The sequence below is a fragment of the Elaeis guineensis genome, chromosome 2 (assembly GCF_000442705.2).
Source record: "Elaeis guineensis isolate ETL-2024a chromosome 2, EG11, whole genome shotgun sequence".
In the NCBI taxonomy this organism is placed as follows: domain Eukaryota; kingdom Viridiplantae; phylum Streptophyta; class Magnoliopsida; order Arecales; family Arecaceae; genus Elaeis; species Elaeis guineensis.
In genome coordinates this window covers 34,360,786-34,382,756 of record NC_025994.2, presented here as the reverse complement: position 1 = coordinate 34,382,756, position 21,971 = coordinate 34,360,786, and positions in this window count along the sequence as shown.

The window sequence follows — 21,971 nt, the reverse complement described above, 5'->3', positions numbered from 1 at the left end:
TCCGAAGGCAACTTCAAAATCCTGATTCCTATAGCTTCAGTCTGAATGGACTCTCTACTAGCGCCAAACAGCTTGAAGTTATCTTTATTTAGACTCTTTATTTTTTATAGATCCTACAATGATTTGTAAAGGTGTGAACCACAGACGATATCCAATACCTAAGAATCTGACATTAAAGTATTTAATAATAAATTAGTTTGTATTATATATAAATCTTTAGCAATGTTTGTCGGTTTCACGATTGCAAGATATTCCTTACAATTCCACTTCCAATGGCCCTCCTTGCCATTGTGATAGCAAGTACCTTTGGCGGAGATCTTCTTCGCCTTCTTTTGGAGATACCAGCCTTAGGGTTCAGTTTTTTTCTAGAACCCTTCTTTGCCTTCTTCTTACTGATCTTATCAACATGAAGGACCAGAGCCTTTTCATCCTTGAAATGGCTCTCTGCTGTTTTCAATATATTCAGTAGTTCAGGCAGGCTAATGTTCAGTTTGTTTATGTGATAATTAATAGTAAATTGATAAAAAAAATCAGAGAGAGACTGCAAGATCAAATTCTGGCTCAGTTCACAATCTATGGTAAAGCCTAGCTATCCCAGATGAGTGATCAAATCAATCATTTTTAGGACATGCATTTGCATGGAGGTGCCTTCAGTCATGCGGGCACGGAACAACCACTTCGATTTCTCATATCAAGCAGTTCGACTTTGTTCTCTATATAACTCCTTAAGATTAAGAAGAATTGAGGAAACATCCATGTCCTCATGTTACCTTTGAAGCTCATTGCTAATAGAAGCAAGCATGATACATTTGACAGTCACACTGTCATCTTTTCACATCTTATATGCGGTTCTATCCTCCTCGAAAGCATCTTCCCCAAGAGAATCTGGAGCAGATGTATCTAGAATGTAGGAGACTTTCTTCTGAGTGAGAACAATTCTCAAGTTCCTTAATCAGTCGATATAGTTAGATCCAGTCAACTTGTTTGCATCTTGGATACCTGTAACTGAAAGTAAGGATGCCATGTGTGTAGCTAATCTACAACAATAAGAATATAATATAAGTAGACAACTCATGATGATATTCACAACTAGACTAGGACTTTTATCTAATTGTATCTTCCACTATTTTATCGAACTTTATAGCCCTCATCTATGAAAATCGAGGAACATATTAATATTTCTTAGTAGGGTTGAGATCTCTATTCCTCACAAACACCTTGTGGATAGCACAACAAGTATTCATGAGTTCAAGAATAGATAACTCTTTACCAATTATACCTCTATAATTCTTAACATCTTTCTCTCTAGCCTTTAGATCATATATAGCCTTGTGGATAGCACAGCAAACTATAGTGTTCTAGTTAAGTTGATCTTTCAATCCTATATAGTCATACCCAAACAATGCTACCTTTGTGGATAGCACAACAAAGCAACACTATTCAAATATGCCATAAGCATCAATATGCACTTGATCAACATCATATCAATTTTTATAGTAAGCCTTGTGGATAGCACAACAAGCTTAATAAGATTTTGTCATACTCTATCGATCAAGTTTGAAGAAAGGCCCTTGTAGTGTCTACATCACTAATCAATCTAAGTTCAAAATTCAACAAGACCAAATTGGCTAGGTAAGCATGTGAGAGGCTTCTTGTAGCTATTCTTAAACACCAACAGAGTTGGTCAGGCCAGCATACAGACCTAATTAGAAAATCACCTATTATATTTTTTTCGACACTAATTGATCTTAAGAATTTGACTTTTGATTTAAAAGTGAATTCCAATATTACAACTTAATATAATTTTTACGGGGGACTTTAAACTGATCTCTATACATCCTAACTACAACTACATAAAATGTATACTACAAATTATGCAAGTAGACATACTTCTACTATTTATAATAGCAATTATATAATCATGCCAAAAAATATAAAAGGATGCAATTGAGATCAAAATATATGACAAGCATATCAAAGAAATATAGCAAACTCTAATCACATTAGGCATGTATAAAATCCTTAACAATGCATCAATTTGAACATCATACTACCATGATAATATAAATTTCAAAATTATTATAAATTTATAATTTAATAACTAAAATTTAACATCATGATATAAAGTCAAAAAAAATTTTGAGTTTAAAGGATTGATGCTAAAAATTAATGCAAAATTTTGGCAAGATATACACAAGAACGATTCTATGCTATAATTTTGCACTTGTTTGATTGAATCAGACAAGGGGGGCTTTGGTATCACTGTTGGGTTCTGACTATATAGTGAAAAGTAATTTTGAAAAATTTTAAAATCATACAAATCAATAGCTTTATCAAACAAAACTATCGAGCCGAAATCCAAACCCTAGAATCACCATGCCGAAATCGATAAAAGAAAAACAAGCATACAAAAGGGATAGAATTTTATATTTTTACCAAAATAAAAAAGTGACATGTTAGTGTTCTCCATAAGACCTCAAGATAGAAGTCTTCCAATGATGATCCACATGAAAGTTGGCCAAGGTCCTTCCCAAGCAGTGCGCTGCCGCAGCCTTTTCTTCTCAAGAACACTATCGGCTTCGAACTTACGTCACGATCGTGCCAAAACCTAGTTACTTTTGATCTTACCATCAGAATGACACCAAGAAGATACTCTTCAGATGTCATACAATTTAGGATTTGATTTTTGGCTCCAACACATGAAAAAACCAAACCCTAGGGCACACTAGCAACACTTGCTAAAAACCTTCTTGTGATTTTTGCCACTCAAATTTTCCTTTCTTTTTCCTCAAAACTTTTTAGAATTTTTTCTATGTTTACCATATCCCTCCTCTCTAATCTCAACTCAAAATCTCAGCAATCAGCCATTTGGGGTGTCCCCTATAAATAAAAGACCAAGGGACATCATATGGGATGAAGGGGTGCCAACCTTTGGCACTTCAACTTCCCACATGGTGAATAAATTTACCAAGTAAATATTTGACATTCTAGATATTTACAGCTGAAGGACTCTCCTTCTTCTACATGCCATAAAAAAATTAATAAATTTTGGTGACAAAATATAGGAGATCTGGTTGAGAAAATATGGCAACACATAAAAGTTAAGAGCCTTTGTTAAGAAGGACTCTTCATTTCACACACCAAAAATAAGGGGGCAGCATTTATATTTTACTATGGGTTCTAATGGATGTAGAAGAGTTCTTCTTCACTTAAAACTAGTTCAAGTTGGACAAGGATCCAATCCAAACTGACCCAATCCCATTGGATCAAAGGCAACTGGTCTAGGTTAACTCAAATACTTTGAACCAAACTAATTTAGGAACTTGGGCTAATACAATGTGCTAGCATATCAAATTAACCCATAAAACTTAAATTAAACTCTAGTTAGACTAGACGAAGGCCAAATCCAAAGTGTGTGACCTATTGAGCTCTAAATCTAGCCAGCAGTGGATCAAGATTTTCGACATAACCCTAATCCGATGTGATTAGGTCACTCGAAGAGTCCCAATCAACTTGGACTCTTCCAAATTGACTCCAAAATTAAATTTTTTTAATTCTGTTGAATCCATAAGTCAAGATTAATATCTAGCAACGTGTCATGACTATCCAGAAGATTTAAAATTTTGATAAAAAATTATCAAAATATCCTTCAGTGACAAGTTTTCATGTAATTCAATCCTTCAGTCAAACAACTCCTAGATGAGCTATAGGCATAAAAATATGTCAAACCCAATTACTTATCTATATGTATCTCGATCTGAAGGTGATGATTCAGTTGATGATATATTAGAAACTCTTTTCTAATTATCATCCTACTTTGGCCAAAGACTTCCAAATTATTATCCTATGAGATCACATAGGATGTTCACTCTCCTTATTAGGAGTGACTGATCTCTTATTGATCACTCACAACCTTCTGCATTCTTCACCATATCCAGAATACCCCACACAAGGATCAAAGAATCAAGTTAGGTAGTAAACCAAAATATAGATCTACATACACAAGGTACCATGGTGACCTCAAGTCTAAGGATCACTTACACAACTCCCACTAGAGAATCATTAGTTGACATGTAAATAAAACTCCATCTGATATTCTCTCATAGGTCAATTTAGTGAACTAATTCTCTAATGAGCACTTATATCTTTGTATTAGTGTCACCACACAAGTGGTTGTGAGATCAACCACCCTCATTTCTGAACATACATAGGACATGCCAGTCTTATCGGTATTATTGATCCCCAACTCAATGTACCAATGACTAAAAATATTTTAGATCAGGGTTATTGAAGATTTAGGTTTCACTGGTGTGATCTCAGCATGGTCCTAAAATCATTGCCCTGACCTATGGGATTCATTATAATATTAAAAAATAATAAGATGTAGCATATAATGAATCATAAATTTTATTTTATTAATAATATAAATATCAATTATATGAGTTTGAAAGATAAGTTACAATAAACACCTTATCGCATTCCATGTGCGATTGGCTTGTAGGACAATATTCTTTTTTAGAGAGGCTCTGGTGTGACACCTCACACTAGCAAGAGGGATGCCCAAACAAGCTCCATACCAAGGAGGATGGGATGCCCAAGGGGAGATGATGCCAAGGAGAAGGGGATGCCCACTAGACCTTCACACCTCCTCTCTCTCTTTCTCTCCTTAGCATACAATTCAATTATTATGCCATTATAGTTAGAGGTCTCCCCTATTTATAGATGATTTTTCATAACCCATAAGATTAGGATTCCTAATTCAAATAAGCTTTGAATTAATCTACATCTTATTAAAGAAGAAGTCCTAAGGGAGAAAGGATTGGCACCTAACTTGGCACCTATATGTAGCCATGCCCACACCCCATGTGGGGCGGCAACAACCAGCACCCAATCTGGTGTTGGTCAGCCATGAAGGAGAGGGAGTCTCAGTAAAAGTAGACTTTAAAGATCTAATACAAAAATAGATCAATTCGAATCCAATTCGAACTTGATTCAAAATAATTTTGAAAAGACTGTCAATCTCAAACTATTTAGGATTTAAGATCAAGTCTAACTTAAATTTATGAATCTAATTAAGTCTAATTAAATCAAATCAAATTTAAAATTAATTAGTACTTAAATTCAATCTCTCATAAACTCCTTGGATCAAAAATCAAATCTCGTTCATCTCTAAAATTGAATCTGAACTTCATGTCTAGTGCTAGCTAGATATAGTCAACTATTTAATTTCATATGATATATAACTTAATTCTCAATCAAATTAATCTATTTATTCAATCAAGTCATATACTTTTAAATTGAACTTATAGACTTAAGTCAATTCTTAACTACGTCGCTTGATTCTTATGCGTGACTCCATAAATTCGAACACTAGCCGATAGCACAAAATTATTTCTTATACTAATCGAAGTTACTATCTAACAATGATTTTCGATGTCTAGATGGTTGAATTATCGCAAGGTAATATTCAAGAACCTATACATATGGTTACTATATAATTCATCCTTTTGACTTTGAATGCTCTAAGATATTTTCTAGGGTTAAACTGTCAACCTTGAATGATCATCCACATTGTATTCTGTTGGGTTCCAGTGATGCAGTAGAATATAAATTTTAAATTTTTTTAAAATAATATAATAATGAAAATAAAGTTTAACATTTAAACACAACCATCGAAACTCAAAAATCCAAGGAACACCTTGATGATAACAATCAAATCACAAAAACAAGCATATGAGGAGAAGATCAGAAGTCATATACCACCATGAAGACCATGAACTGGTGATTTTGAGATCTCCACAAGACTCCAAAGTAGAAGTCCTCCAATGATGATCCACACAAGATTGATCAGGGTCCTTTCCAACTCGTCATGGTGTTGCAGCCTTATTCCTAAGTACACTGCCGATTGTCCTTCGCAAAAACTCGATGTACCATTACTTGTATGCCTTCATGATCTCTATTAGGATCTCTTTAGGAACCCTTTCCCAAATGATCTCACCACACTCTAATCAAATTTTATGTTCAATATATGAACAATCTGATTTTAGGATAAGTATCTCATACTTTCCATTTTTCTTTCTCCCTTCCTTTCCATTTTCTCTCCCTCTTTTCTTACATTTTATTTCAGATATTTTTCTTATCTTATCCTCTCATTCTCATGCCTAAACCCAGCCAAAAAAGGGACATCCAAAATAAGGAATAGTGCCCCTTTTTATAGGGTATAAGGGGGCATCCCATGGGATGCCAACTCTTGGCATCCCTTATTCCTTACACACCTCCAATTAATTTTCAACATGGAGTCCCATGGGTTAAGGCATAGGAAAAGAGGTCTTTGATCTGCAGAAGGACTCTTTTTCTGCCAAAAAAAATGTGAACACCATAAAATGGCCGTGGGAGAAGGATTGGCGTGGGAAAGTCAAAAGTCCAAAACATTAAGGACTCATATATACACATCGAAAAATGTGGCATCCCATTATTATTTGACATTTAAACTCCTTCCAAAAGAAGGACTCTCCTTCCTCTTCTATGCCTATAACCCCAAGAGACATCTTATGACATGGTGAATTAATAAACATGCAGAGAATTAAAGGATGGAAAGAGTTTTAATTGAATTGGACTCTTCCAATTCCAACACCCAAATAAATATGGCATCCCAAAATAATTTGGTGTGGAGTTCCTTCCAAGAGAAGGACTCCACCTCTTCTTCCATGTCCATATTATCCCAAGGCATCATCGCATGGTGCATAAAATTAAGGGACAAGTGGATCATGTAAAAAAATTAAGATAAGTAAAAAAGGACTCCTCTCCTTAACTTCCAAAATTAAATGGGGTATCCAAAATTAAATGGGGTGTGTGGCATGATGTGGAGAGACTGGTTCCACATAAAACACTTCCACAGAATTAGATAAAATCAACTAATAAATTAGATGGTTCAAACCCAATCACATTGGGTCACAGCAACAAGACTAGGTTAGCACAAATACCTTTGCACTAAACCTAATTGGAAACTTGGGTTAATTCATGTGCTAGTAATTTAATTAACCCATTAAATTTATAATAAATTTAAATTTATTAGATCAAGACCAAATCTCTATTGTGTGTGATCCATTGGATTCCAAATCTAGCCAACAGTGGACCCAAACTCTCGATGAAACCCTAATCTGATTGGTTTAGATCCGCTCAAGAGTCCCATCAACTACGACTCTTCCTATTTGATTCTTGAATTAAATTTTTTTAATTTTATAAAATTTAAAAATCAAGATTGACATCTAGCAACATGTCATGACTATCTGAAAGATTTTAAATTTGGTAAAAATATCAAAATTATCCTTTCATGGTGAGTTATTGTGCAATTCAATCCTTCGATCACATAACATTTCGAAAAGGCTATGGATATAGAAATATGTCAAACTTAAATACCTAACCATATGTATCTTGACCTAATAATGATGACTCAGTTGATGAACTAGTAGAAATCCTTTCTACTATTCATCCCTGCTCTAGTCAGAGACTCTTAGAGTCACCATCCTATAAGATCACATAAGATATTTTCTCCTCCTACAAAGAGTGACTGATTCTTTATTGATCACTCACAACCTTCATGCATACTTCATCATATTCAGAATATCCCACACACATCTTAAAGTGGTGTGCTAAGAAATAAATCAAAGTAAGGATTCATGCACATAAGGTACCATGATGATCTCAGGTCAAAGGATCACATGCACCACTCCCATTGAAGAACCATCTATTTACATACTGTAAGGCTCCATCAGATATTCTTTTACAGGTCAGTTCAGTGAACTCATTCTCTAATGAGTACCTACATTCTTGTATTAGTGTCACCACATAAGTAGTTGTGAGATCAACCATCCTCTCTATCGAGCATACATAGGACGTACCAGTCTTATTGGAGTCATCGATCTCCGACTCGATGATCCAACGACTGAAAATATTTTAGATTAGGGCTATCAAAATTTTAGATTTTACTAGCATGATCTCATCATGGTCCTAAAATTATTGCCCTAATCTATAGGATTTATCATAATCATATAAAAATGATGCAGTAAATGGTAAAACATAATACCCATATAAATAAAATAACTAATATCATGCAAATGAATAGAAGATAATAAAAAAATATCTCATCGCATCCCCATACAATTGGCTTGTAGGGTATTATTCTTTCAATCTCCCACTTGTACTAAAGTCAATCGTCTCTGTACCTGATGCCCGTGCAATCAGGATGGCGATTACACTGCTGCTATGTATGGCTTAGTGAACTGGTCTTATTATACTGTTCTTTAATATTAACTCATTTTAGAATCAAATCATTATTGAAGTGAAAATGCCTACGATGTGCATGGGTACTCAGTGAAATGACACCCAACTTAATGATGAACCCTTCATCTGGCTACTTTCCTTAGCAATCTTTACCAACAGCAATTAACTGAGTCAAATACAATTTGCTACTTGAAACTCTTTCAATTCACTACTCCTCTAGTACTTCTCAAGTACTTTGAGAATGCTTTTCATAGTTTTCAATAGATCCTATCATGGATCAGTCCGAAATCAATGATTATGCACAAAGCATAATGCATATCAGGCTTGGTACATTGAATATATGGATAAGTAAATACCTTTACACCCATTCATGTTGAACCCTTTCAATATTAAATTTTATGTACCTAGACTGGGACAAACCCTACATCCACTTACATCTATCCCTATAGATGTCAAATATATTGGATACTTAACCCAAGTCTATTCCATGAAAACTTCTATGATAAGCAAGCCATTGACCGAATGCAATATCGGGACTACCTTCCCAATATACTGTATGTCACCCACATACATAACCAAGAAGTTAGTGAAACTCCCACTAGTCTTCTTGTATGCACACATGGTTCATCTATATCTGATAACATCAAATATTTTGATTGTCTGATCAAAATAAAAGTACCCACTCCTCATAAATTATCTGAATCCATAAAAGCATTTACCCTCCCACTAGAGACAACTTCTCTAGATGGTGTATGGCAATAGCAAAAATCTGAATAGGCATTCCTGGTAGCAACCTATTGGGTCATACCCATAGGTGCTTCAATCATAATCCACACTTGGTTGATATACAGGGAGTCAATTTCGGATGTTAAGGTTTCAAGCCAACTGTCAGAGTTTCTACTCATGACAATTTCCAAATGGATCAAGTAAAACATCATTTACAATGATGTATGGTGTACTGTCATTCACAATGACAAACTCATATTTTGAGTGGTACATTACACACTCGTATTGACCTTTTGGTGAGGAGGTGTGTTTCATGGTCGTGCCTCATCACTAGGCACATCTGATTGAGGATTAACTTATGGACATTCCATAGGTTAAGATAGGATAGTTTATAGGTTTTGAACTTTTCAAGTTCAATTATCCTCCCACTGTCCCTTTTTAGAAATTTTTTTTCTAAAAGATGGCATACCTACTGACAAAATATCTTTTGTCGAGTAGGGTGGTAGAAATAGTATCACATACTATTCTATTAGGATAACCTATAAACTAATAAAAACCTGTTCTAGCACAAACTTATGTACATCGATTTTTTTTATATAAGTTGGGCAACCTACCTTTTACCTTTTTCATATCTCATATGGAGTGCTCATAACAGATTTTTACAGTATCAAATTTGTACAGTAATTTTTAGGATATATCCCCAGAATGAGATAATAATATTTGTGAAGTATTTTAGAGAACAAATCATATCATATATGAAGTGTCGATCTATAGATCGAGATATTATTAGCCTTCGAACATCTATATGTTTAAGACCTAATATCTTGTTTGTCTTAAGATATGTGACCATCACATATTTATTTCTTTATTCTCATCAATATGAAGAATAACATCATTGAGTGACAGAAACATAAGACCATAATAGTAAAATTTATCAGAGAGAGAGTAACTTTTACTCTTAACATTAATTTCAAATCTACGTTACAATAACATAGCGATTGAAATAATATTTATGATAAACAATGGTCTACTAGTTTCTAAATAAATAGATTTCTACATCTTTAGCATCAATGGACTATCCATTAGTGCCAAAAGTAAGTAGTCACCTCACTTCAGCTTTATAGGTTCAGCAAATACTTTGCATAAATGAAACCTATATAAGGTATAACATACCTAAAATTTTAAAGTTGAAACACTCAATGAATTATTAATTTGCATCACATATAAACTATTAGTAGATGCAACTTTTGCATCCTACTATTGCTTCATACTTGCAAAATAATTCTTGCAATTTATTACTCATCAAAGCTGCCATAATATTAGATATCCTATAGTGAAGATATTTTTCACCTTCTATTCCTTAACCATTCCATGACATTCAGTTAATTTTAAAGATATCCTAAGTAGTGAATGTAAAGCTGCAAATGTATATATAAGAACATAAATATGACTACTCATAATGACATTCACAAGTTAGACGAAGATTTTTATCTAACTGTGTCTCCTACTATTTTAAAAAATTTCATAGCTCTCAAGTATGAAATCAAAGAATCTTATCATGAAGTTTTTTAGTGGGGTTGAGATCTCAATACCTCATAAAAAGTCTTGTAGATAGCATAAGAAGCTTCTACGAGTTCAAAGGTAAGTAACTCTTTACTAATTGCATCTCATGCAACTCTCAACATAATTTTTGCCTCTAAAATACTTATAGCCTTGTGGATAGCACAACAAACTATAGCATTTTAGTTAAGTTATACCCTTCAATCTTATAAGGTCATACCTGAATAATACTACCTTGTGGATAGCACAACAAGGCAGTACTATCAGAATATGCCATAAGCATTACTAAGTCCACATCATACCAATCACTATAGCAAGCCTTGTGGATGGCACAACAAACTCACTACAGTTCTTGATATACTCTATTGACTTAGTATGAACTAAATGCAATTAGCTTCATTATGCACTAAGACAGTATTAAGCCAGTCCCCACAACAAGTCTTGTGGATAGCACAACAAGCCTACTATAGTTCTTGACATAATAGTGACTTAGCATGAAGGAAGGCATGGGTAGTATTCTTAACACTTCGCTATTAAAACTTAATATAATTTAACTGAGGAACTTAGGTCTCATGCATATCCTAAATATTTAATCATGCATCATATGCAATGTTAATTCAAATATTAACTACCAGCATATTTGAGCATATCAAGGAAAATAAATAGTTATGGACTTTAAAAAAATCATTCGAGTCATAGGATGATCTTTGGGTCTAACCCAAGGTGCATTATAGATTGAACCATCTCATGGTCAATCTTAATACGCCTTTGCTCTCCAAAAGCCTGGTAGTCCAGTCTTCATCACCATGAAGATAATCATGAATGTATGATTTTTTATTTGAAAATAGAATGAAATAATTTCAATCTATTCTCAAATAATTTTTTTTCTATAATTTTACATCGTTATATAAAAATCTCAATCAACAGTTGAGAATATAGAAAAGAGAGGGACACAGCTGATAATATAATGCATCAGAGACATCCAGTCTTTATTGCAACTCTTGCAAATGCATTAATATAATCAACTAACATGTAAGCATTCATACATATATCTATCACATGGATGTTCTATAGTTCATAACAAATCAATATAATATTTCATAATAATTATAAAATATTATAACAAATAACTCATGTTATTTCAATTGCGATATCATTTAAACACATATCAATTATGATGTTCAAATTATATGGGCATAGGACCCATCTAGGGTTTTTGATTCGAGTTCAACACTTGACCCAAAGTTCAATATTAGGTCAATAATTTATCATCCATATGAGTTAGGTGGACCAATTCTTAAGTTAAACCTAATTCAATTAGGTTAACTCAGATTCAGTCATCCATAACTCAAACCCTAATCTAATTAGGTAAATGACAAAATATGATTAACCAAAATTAAACTTAGCTTCTAATCAAATTAGAACAATAATTTTTGATTAAATCTATAAACATTAATTCTAATCATATTAGAACAATAAATTATAGTCAAACCAATCTATCAGCACAAAAATCCTAATTGATATCTGATGCATCTTTTTCATGACCAAAATTTTTCGACCCCATGCATGCCTTAGGCAACAACCAAGATGGTCGACCCATAATGGTGAATCCTCGATAACATAGTGGTCTGCCCTTGGATCTTAAGTAAATACATCAAATACAAAAATCTTAATCCTTGGCAATGTACATCCATATGCAGCATTCCAAGGCCCCCACGCATCACATGCATTGAATTTTAATTTCATTAAAAAATAGATCATAAGATCTAAATTAAACTTGTCACACAAGTCTATAAATCATGGAATTTCATATCCAAGGTTCGATCATCGATCGATAATACTTTATCAAAAACAAAAATACATCAAAATCATCAATGAAATATCAATCAGAAAAACTGATTTTGATATAGTTCGAACTGGATCTAATCCATATCATAAAAAATATATAGAATTTGACTGAATGTTTCAAGGGTGGCTCTGATACCACTGTTAAATTTTAGTGATGCAGTGAAATATAAATTTTAAAATTTTTTAACATACATACAATAATGAAAATAAAATTTAATATTTAAATACAACCATCGAAACTCAAAAATTCAAGGAACACCTTGATGATAACAATCAAATCATAAAATCAAACATATGAAGAGAAGATCAAAAGTCATATACCACCATGAAGACTACGAACTAGTGATTTTGAGATCCCCATGAGACTTCAAAGCAGAAACCCTCCAACAGTGATCCACACAAGATTGATCAGGGCCCTTCCCAACTCATCATGGTGCTGCAGTCTTCTTCCTAAGTGTGCTGTGATTGTCCTTCGCAAGAACTCGATGCACCATTGCTTGTATGCCTTCATGATCTCCACTAGGACCTCTTTAGAATTTTTTTTCCAAAAGATCTCACCATACTCTAATCAGATTTTATGTTCAACACATGAACAATTTGATTTTAGGACAAGTATCTCATACTTTTCATTTTTTTTTCTCCCTTCCTTTCCATTTTCTCTCCCTCTTTTCTTACATTTTTTTTTCAGACATTTTTATTGTCTTATCCTCTCATTTCATGCCTAAACCCAGCCAAAAAAGGGACATCCAAAATAAGGAATAGCACCCCTTTTTATAGGGAATAAGGGGGCATCCCATGAGACGCCAACTCTTGGCATCCCTTATTCCTTACATGCCTCCAATTAATTTTCAACATGGAGTCCCATGGGTTAAGGCATAGGAAAAGAGGTCTTTCATCTGTAGAAGAACTCTTCCTCTGTCAAAAAAAATGTGAACGCCATAAAATGGCCATGGGAGAAGGATTGGCGTGGGAAAGTCAAGAGTCCAAAACATTAAGGACTCTTATATACACATCAAAAAATGTGGTGTCCCATTATTATTTGATGTTTAAACTTCTTCCAAAAGAAGGACTCTCCTTCCTCTTCTGTGCCTATAATCCCAAGAGCCATCTTATGACACGGTGAATTAATAAATGCATGGAGAATTAAAGGAAGGAAAGAGTTTTAATTGAATTGGACTCTTCCAATTCCAATGCCCAAATAAATATGGTGTCCCAAAATAATTTGGCTTGCAGATCCTTCTAAGAGAAAGACTCTACCTCTTCTTCCACATCCATATTATCCCAAGGCATCATCACATGGTGCACAAAATTAAGGGACAAGTGGATCATGTAAGAAAATTAAGATTAGTAAAGGAGAAGGACTCCTCTCCTTAACTTCCAAAATTAAATGGGGCATCCAAAATTAGATGGGGCATTGGCTTGACATGGAGGAGGCTGGTTCCATGTGAAACACTTTCATAAAACTAGATAAAACCAACTAATAAATTAGATGATTCAAACCCAATCACATTGGGTCAAGGCAACAAGACTAGATTAGCACAAACACTTTTGCACTAAACTCAATTGGGAACTTGGGTTAATTCATGTGCTAGCAATTTAATTAACCAATTAAATTCATAATAAATTCAAATTTATTAGATCAAGACCAAATTTGCATTATGTGTGATCCATTGGATTCCAAATCTAGCCTATAGTGGACCCAAACTCTCGATGAAACCCTAATTCGATTGGATTAGGTCAGCTCAAGAGTCTCAATCAACTAGGACTCTTCCTATTTGATTCTTGAATTAAATTTTTTTTAATTTTGAGGAGTTCACAAGTCAAAATTGATATCTAGCAATGTATCATGACTATCCAAAAGATTTAAAATTTAGTAAAAATATCAAAATTACCCTTTTCATGGTGAGTTACCATGTAATTCAATCCTTCGATCACACAACATCTTGGAAAGATTATGGGTATGGAAATATATCAAACCCAAATAACTAACCATATGTATTTTGATCCAATGATGATGACTCAGTTGATGAATCAGTAGAAATTCTTTCTACTGTTCATCCCTACTCTAGTCAGAAACTCTCAAAGTCACTATCCTATGAGATTACATAGGATGTTCTCTCCTCCTACAAGGAATGATCGATTCCTCATTGACCCTCACAATCTTCATGCATACTTCACCATACCCAAAATATTTCACACACATCTCGAAGTGGTGTGCCAAGGAATAAACCAAAGTAAGGATCCATGCACACAAGGTACCATGGTGATCTCAGGTCAAAGGATCACATGCACCAATCCCACTAAAGAACCATCGTTGACATGCTGTAAGGCTCTATCAGATGTTCTTTTGCAAGTTAGTTCAGTGAACTCATTCTCTAATGAGCACCTACATCTTTGTATTAATGTCACCACACAAGTGGTTGTGCGATCAACCACCCTCTCCATCGAGCATACATAGGATATACCAGTCTTATCAAAGTCATCGATCTCCAACTCGATGATCCAATGATTGAAAATATTTTAGATTGGGACTATCAAGATTTTAGATCTCACTGGCATGATCTCATCATGGCCCTATAATCATTGTCCTAATCTATGGGGTCTATCATAATCATATAAAAATGATGCAGCAAATGATAAAACATAATACCTCATATAAATAAAATAACTAATGTCATGCAAATAAGCAGGAAGAAAATAAAGAAATATCCTATCGCATCCCCATGCGACTAGCTTGTAGGGTATTATTTTTTCAATTCTAATCTTTTAAATCCATCACATGGATTATCCTGACCAAGATTTTACTAAATTGAAATACAATGATGCATCAGCTTCTATAATCTGGAGGGATCAATTCCATCTTGATCCATACATAGATTTCGAAGTACTTAATTGTATCCAATAGCCTTCCATCACTATATCAGAAATGCAGGTAGTTTGGCACCAAAGCATAGTGAGTTGCTTGCAAGTCACTATAATGATCTTAGGTCTGAGGGATACTTATGCCTATATGCTTTGCGAGCTGCTCTTAACAACAGAGCGCTCAGCAGGTGAGTCACTTATTCAGTAATGATGTACTCTTACATCTCACCTATATGCCATACTAGTGTCTCTACACTCTTTGGTTGAGAGGACAACCAACCTATATGGCACACAACTACCTTCACTCGATAAACATCATCATCTTTTAATGATGTATCATTTGATCATGAATATGTTTAAGAGCTATACAATAAATCCTCCTTTATTAATTACTCACCTAAGGACTTCATCACAATACAAGAGTTCTACAAGGAAGATATATTTTTATAATGAATAATAATAAAATAATTTTTATTTATTGATTAATAATTCATATACATATTACAGAATAAGCATAATTATCGAAATAATTGACTTTAGGATATAATTTATAACAACTCCCACTTGAACTATAGCCAATCGAGGTAGTATCTTATACCCATCTTCCATTTATGATCATCGAACTCTTTGATCCCAAGAGCTTTAGTGAAGGGTTCAGCTATGTTCTCCTTTCTATCGATCTTCTGAAGCTCAATATTACCTCAATCCATGATCTCACATTCAAGATGATAGTGGTGCAGAATGTGCTTGGTACACTGGTGTGATTTTGATTTTTTTACTTGTGCTATGACTCCAGTACTATCACAATATAGTAGAATAGGGCCATCAACAGAGGATATAACTCCAAACTCGATGATGAACTTCTGCAACCATACCACCTCCTTTGCAGCATTGGATGCAGCAATATATTCTACTTCACATACAGAATCGATCACAGTATGTTGTTTGAAACTCTTCTAATAAATTATTTTATTTAAGGTAAATACATAACCCGACATACTTCTTTGTCATCATAATATGATTGAAAATTAAAATTAATATATCTCACAAGTTTCAAGTCAGTGTCCCCAAAGATAAGCCATTGATCCTTAGTATTTCTTAAATACTTAAGGATTGTCTTCATAACTTTTAAATGATTTTTATCCGAATCATACTAATACCTACTCACTACCTCGAGTGAATAGGCCACATTTGATCTCATACATGTCATCACATATATGATAGATCCCATTACCGAAGTATATGAGATCCTACTTATAGCTCTCTCTCCTGAGGGTGTTGGAATTTGATGTTTGGGGCATGCATGTGTGTTTCAAAAATTTATTTTCTAAACACCATAGTGAAATATAAGATTAAAATACTTTTAATCTAAATTATGCATATATAAAATATAAAACTACAAGCATCTGCTTCATATGCTGAAATTGATATATATTAAAATTTAGATTGTGATCAAATCGCATATCTGTTTCGCAATCCTTTTCTTCGAATTTGAATCTGAAAGAGAAGAGATTATCTTCTAGCTACACAAGTGTCTGACCTCTATAGATATCTACTCAAGATTAGTCTAGAATAGCCCTCTTCAAATTAAATTTTTTTCTCTAAAAAAATTCAGCCTGCTGAATTTGAACAAAGCCTAGATCACGATCAACATTTGATCTCTTTCCTTGATCTTCTTCTTCTCTTCTTTGCTTGTCTTTCTTCCTTGCTTTGTGCTACTATCAAACACCAGGAACCAGCAAGGTGGGATGCCCAACCAGCCTTGGCATGGAGGAGAAGGGAGGATGCCCAAGATGTGGAGGCATGTGGGACACCGAGGGAGAAGAGAGGGAGAGAGGAAGAGAGTGTTGAGATGCGCAGGGGGTTTAATGCATGCATTTCAAAAATTTTTCAGTGAAAGAATATTAGATTAAACTATTTAACCTATAAATGCATGTATAAGATCTGATCTTAAAACTCCTACAAATAAATCTATGATATGAATTTATATGCACAGAAATCTGAATCTAAAATGACAACCAAAAACAGCATTTAGTAATAGATCTAATCCACCACTTCTAGGGTTTCGAACCTAATACCTGAATGTGGATAGTCAAACTCCATAATCAAGAACGTAGATTTGAAAGTCTTCTCTAGTCGCTCATAGCCGTACAAGCATCCGATCTCTACAAATGGTCCACACGAAGCCCTTGGACCGATCAACCCTCCATAGGAGTGCTAGCTCATGCAGTCAACTTCTGATGGCAGATCTGACTTGATCTCTTTCTTTGATCATTTTGGACCTTTTTGATATCGAAGATGGATCAGAGGAGGATGCTGGATGGTAAAGAAAAATCAGATAAAGACTCTCTTCTCTTTGGTTTTTTCCTCATCCAAAAACCTAGAATAGTTCTAGATCTCTTACCCAAGAGGAGAACGGTCTCCTCTTTTGTTCATGCCAAGGAAGAAAGAAAACATCCAAAACCTCATATGCCAAAGAAGGATTTTGACCCCTCTTTATCTTTAGTATCTCATGGTGAAAAGCTCTCTCTCATTAGTGCACAAAATTATGGCCTTTTTATGGTTGTCACATAAACCATGTAAGATAGGATAAGAGCTGGAGTTTGTTGCAATTCAAATCATTTTGAATTTCAATTTGACTCTAACTTTTTTTCACCCTTATCTAACTTAAAGGAAGGCTTACCAGAGAAAAGTGGATATGGAAAACAACTAGCAAACTTTTTTTTCTCACACACAATGGGCCCCTTCAAAAATAGCCAATATGTGGAAGGATATTGATAAGTTTTTAGGTTGAAATTCAAATCATTTTGAATTTAAATCAAAATCAATCAATTTCTATCCTTAATGGATGATAAAAGAAGGGTTATCTTTTAGTTTTCTTATGCATAAACTGATTTTATGCAGTGAGAAAAGGCATGAGATAATTTGGATGGCGCAAGGGAGAGAGTCCCATTCATTTGGGACTCTAAGGTTTAACCAATTAGATTTCTTTCAAACCCAATCCAATTAGACCCAATTAAAATATGATGAATCTAATTTAATTAAGCTCCTATAAATTCAATTAAATTTGATCAAATCAATAAAATAATTGAGCTATAGACTCGATCAAATTAGGATCATTTCTCCATTATCGATTAGGTCATCTCATAACCTAATCAGACTTGATCCAATTGAATCCAATTCAATCAAACTTGATCCAGACTTTAATGCTCAATCAAATTGAGCTAATTAGTGATCTAATCACTAATTAATCTTTCATTAATAATAGAATCCAAATCTAGTGGGACTCTTCTCTAGAGTCCCTATCCAGTGGGACTCTCCACCAGAGTCTCCATTCACTGGGATTCTTCAGATTAGCCATGTGATTGGAGAGGAACTTCTAATGTGTGTAACCCCAAACCTAAGTTGGTAGCACATAAACAGATTTCTGTACCAATCAGAGTAACCATCTAGCAATGATACCTAACGTCTAGAAAGGCCGAATGTATGCAAAGCAATACTCAAGAACCTATTTGGATATAGTTACTGTATAATTCATTCCTTTGACCCTTGATGCTTAGACAACTTAGAGTTTAAACCATCAATTCTTAACAGTACATCCATTATGTGTCTCAATCTGATAAATTCTGTGACTCCTCACAAGGATTATTTTGACTAAGGTCTTACTAAATTGAAACATAAAGTATTCTCTCTGATCTCTTGGAGTGATCAATTCCATCTTGACTCACGCACCGACTTTACAAGTACTTGATTGTGTGCGGAAATCTTTTGATCCTGAATTAAAAATTCAGGTAGTCTAGCATCAAAGCATAGTGAGTTATTTGCAAGTCACTGTGGTGATCTCAGATCAGAGGAATACTTATACCTATATCCCTTCAGAGTGACTCTTGACAGCAGAGTACTCTGGAGTTGATCACGTTCAGTGAAATGTGCTCCTATATTTTGCCTGCATGCCATACCAGCATCTCCATGCTCCTTGATTAAGAAGACAACCAACCTATATAGCATACAACGATCTATGTTTGATATGTTTATCATCCTACTAATAGCATATCATTTGATCGTGAACTCATTTAAGAACTAAATAATAAATTCTCCTTCATCGATTGAAAATAATCCTAAGGAGTTTCATCATAACACAGAAGTTTGATATAGAAGTTGTACAAGCTTATGATAAAAATTATCAAATAAATATTTTATTAATTAATTCATATACAATTACATCAAACAGCACAACCATCAATAGGCTAATGATTGATTTTAGAATATATTTCTCAATAACTCCCACTTATACTAAAGCCAATCGATACAGTATCGTATACTCATCTTCATTTTGTGATCTTCAAACTTATTTACTGTAAGGGCTTTAGTTAATGAGTCGGTAAGGTTATCTTTTCCATCGATCTTCTGAAGGTCGATGTCACCTCGATCCATAATTTTTCAGATAAGATGGTAGCGATGCAGAATATGCTTTATCCATTGATGTGCCTTCGGCTCCTTTGCCTGAGCTATAGCTCCAGTACTATCGTAGTAGAGCAGAATTGGACCATCGATGGAGGATTCCACTCCAAGCTTGATGATGAACTTCCTCAGCCACACAACTTCCTTTACAGCATCAAATGTCGTGATGTACTCTACCTCGCAAACTAAATCAGCTATGGTATGCTGCTTGAAACTTTTTCTGTAGATAGCTCTATCATTTAAGATAAAGATGTATCCCGACATGTTTTTGCTATCCTCACAATCTGACTGAAAATTGAAATCAGTGTATCTCATGAGTTTAAAGTCAAATTCTCCATAAATGAACAAATGATCCTTAATATTTCTTAAATATTTAAGGATGATTTTTGCAACCTTCCAATAGTTCTCACCTAAATCTGATTGGTATCTGCTTACTACTCTTAGTGAGTATATCACATTCGATCTTATACATATCATGACATACATTATAGAACTCACTATCAAGGCATATGAAATTCTACTCATATGCTCTCTCTCTTGAGGAGTTGTCGGATAATTCTTTTTCGAGAGAGAAATTTCATGGCCTATCGAAAGATAGCTTTTCTTGAAATTCTCTATGCTAAATTGTTTTAGCATGGTATCTATGTACGTTGATTGGGAGAGTCCAAGCAGCCTCTTAGATCTATCCCTATAGATCTTCATCCCTAGGATATAGGCTGCTTCTCCCAGATCTTTCATAGAGAATTATGACGACAGCCACACTTTTATTTCCTATAATGCAGGAACATCATTCTCGATTAAAAAAATATCATCCATATGCAAAATAAAAAAGATAATTACTAAACCATTAGCCCACTTATATATATAGAGTTCCTCTCCATTCTTAACAAAGCCATACGTTCTGATCACCTTATCAAAATGTATGTTCCAACTCCGAAATGCTTGCTTCAATCCATAAATGGATCTTTAAAGCTTGCACACCTTGGACTCGTTTGTAGATGTGAACCCTTCAGGTTGCATCATATACACCTCTTCATTCAGCTCTCCATCTAGAAAAGCTATCTTCACATCCATTTATCAGACTTCATAGTCCAGATATGTCGCTATCGTAAGCATGATCCGAATAGACTTAAGCATTGCCACAGGAGAAACATCTCATCATAGTCAATATCATAATGTTGATGATATCTTTTGACAACCAGATAGACTTTATAGGTCTCAACCTTCCTATATGCACTTCTTTTCCTTTTGAAGACCCACTTACATCCTATGAATTTTACCCCTTCAGGTGGATCAACCAATGTCCACACATTGTTGATCTTCATGGACTCCATTTTTAGATTTTATGGCTTCAAGCCATTTTTCAGAGTTGGACCTCTGCATTGCATCCATATAAGTGACTAGATCCTCATTATTTTCATCGAGCTCAATAAGATCTCCATCTCGGATAAAAAAATCTAGGTATCTATCCGACTGATGCGGTACTCTATCAGATCGTCTTAAGGATATTTGTATATTGGGCTCTAAATTTGATCTTATTAAATTCAGTTTAGATTTAGTTATTGGTGTCATTCTTCTACCTGTCAAACTTCATCAAGCTCAACTTTAGAGGCACTTATTCCTTCACTAAGGATCTTCTTTTCTAAAAAGTATGTCTTACTACTGATAAATACCTTTTGTTCAGTAGGGAGGTAAAAGTAATATCTTCTTATTTTCTTGGGGTACCTTATAAAATTATACTTATCGGATCTAGGTTCGAGCTTGTCAGTCTGTAATCATTTGACATAAATCGGACACCCCCAGACCTTAAGGTAAGTGAGGTTCGGCCTACACTCTGACCATATCTCATATGGTGTTTTACTAACTAACTTACTCAGAATATTATTGAGCACAAAACAGGTTATCTCAAGTGCATATCCCCAATAAAAGATTGGCAAACTTGCAAACCCCATCATAGATTGAACCATATCCAATAAGATTTGATTCTTTCTTTTTGAGACACCATTATACTGTGGTGTCTCTGGAGGAGTCCATTGTGAGAGAATCTCATTCTCTCCAAGATATATCAGAAATTTACTAGAAAGGTATTCACCCCCTCGATCAGATCGAAGAGTCTTAATATTTTTTTCAGTTTGTTTCTTTACTTCATTATGAAATCGTTTGAACATTTCAAATGATTCAGACTTATATTTTGTCAAGTAGACGTATCCATACCTAGATAGATCATTTAT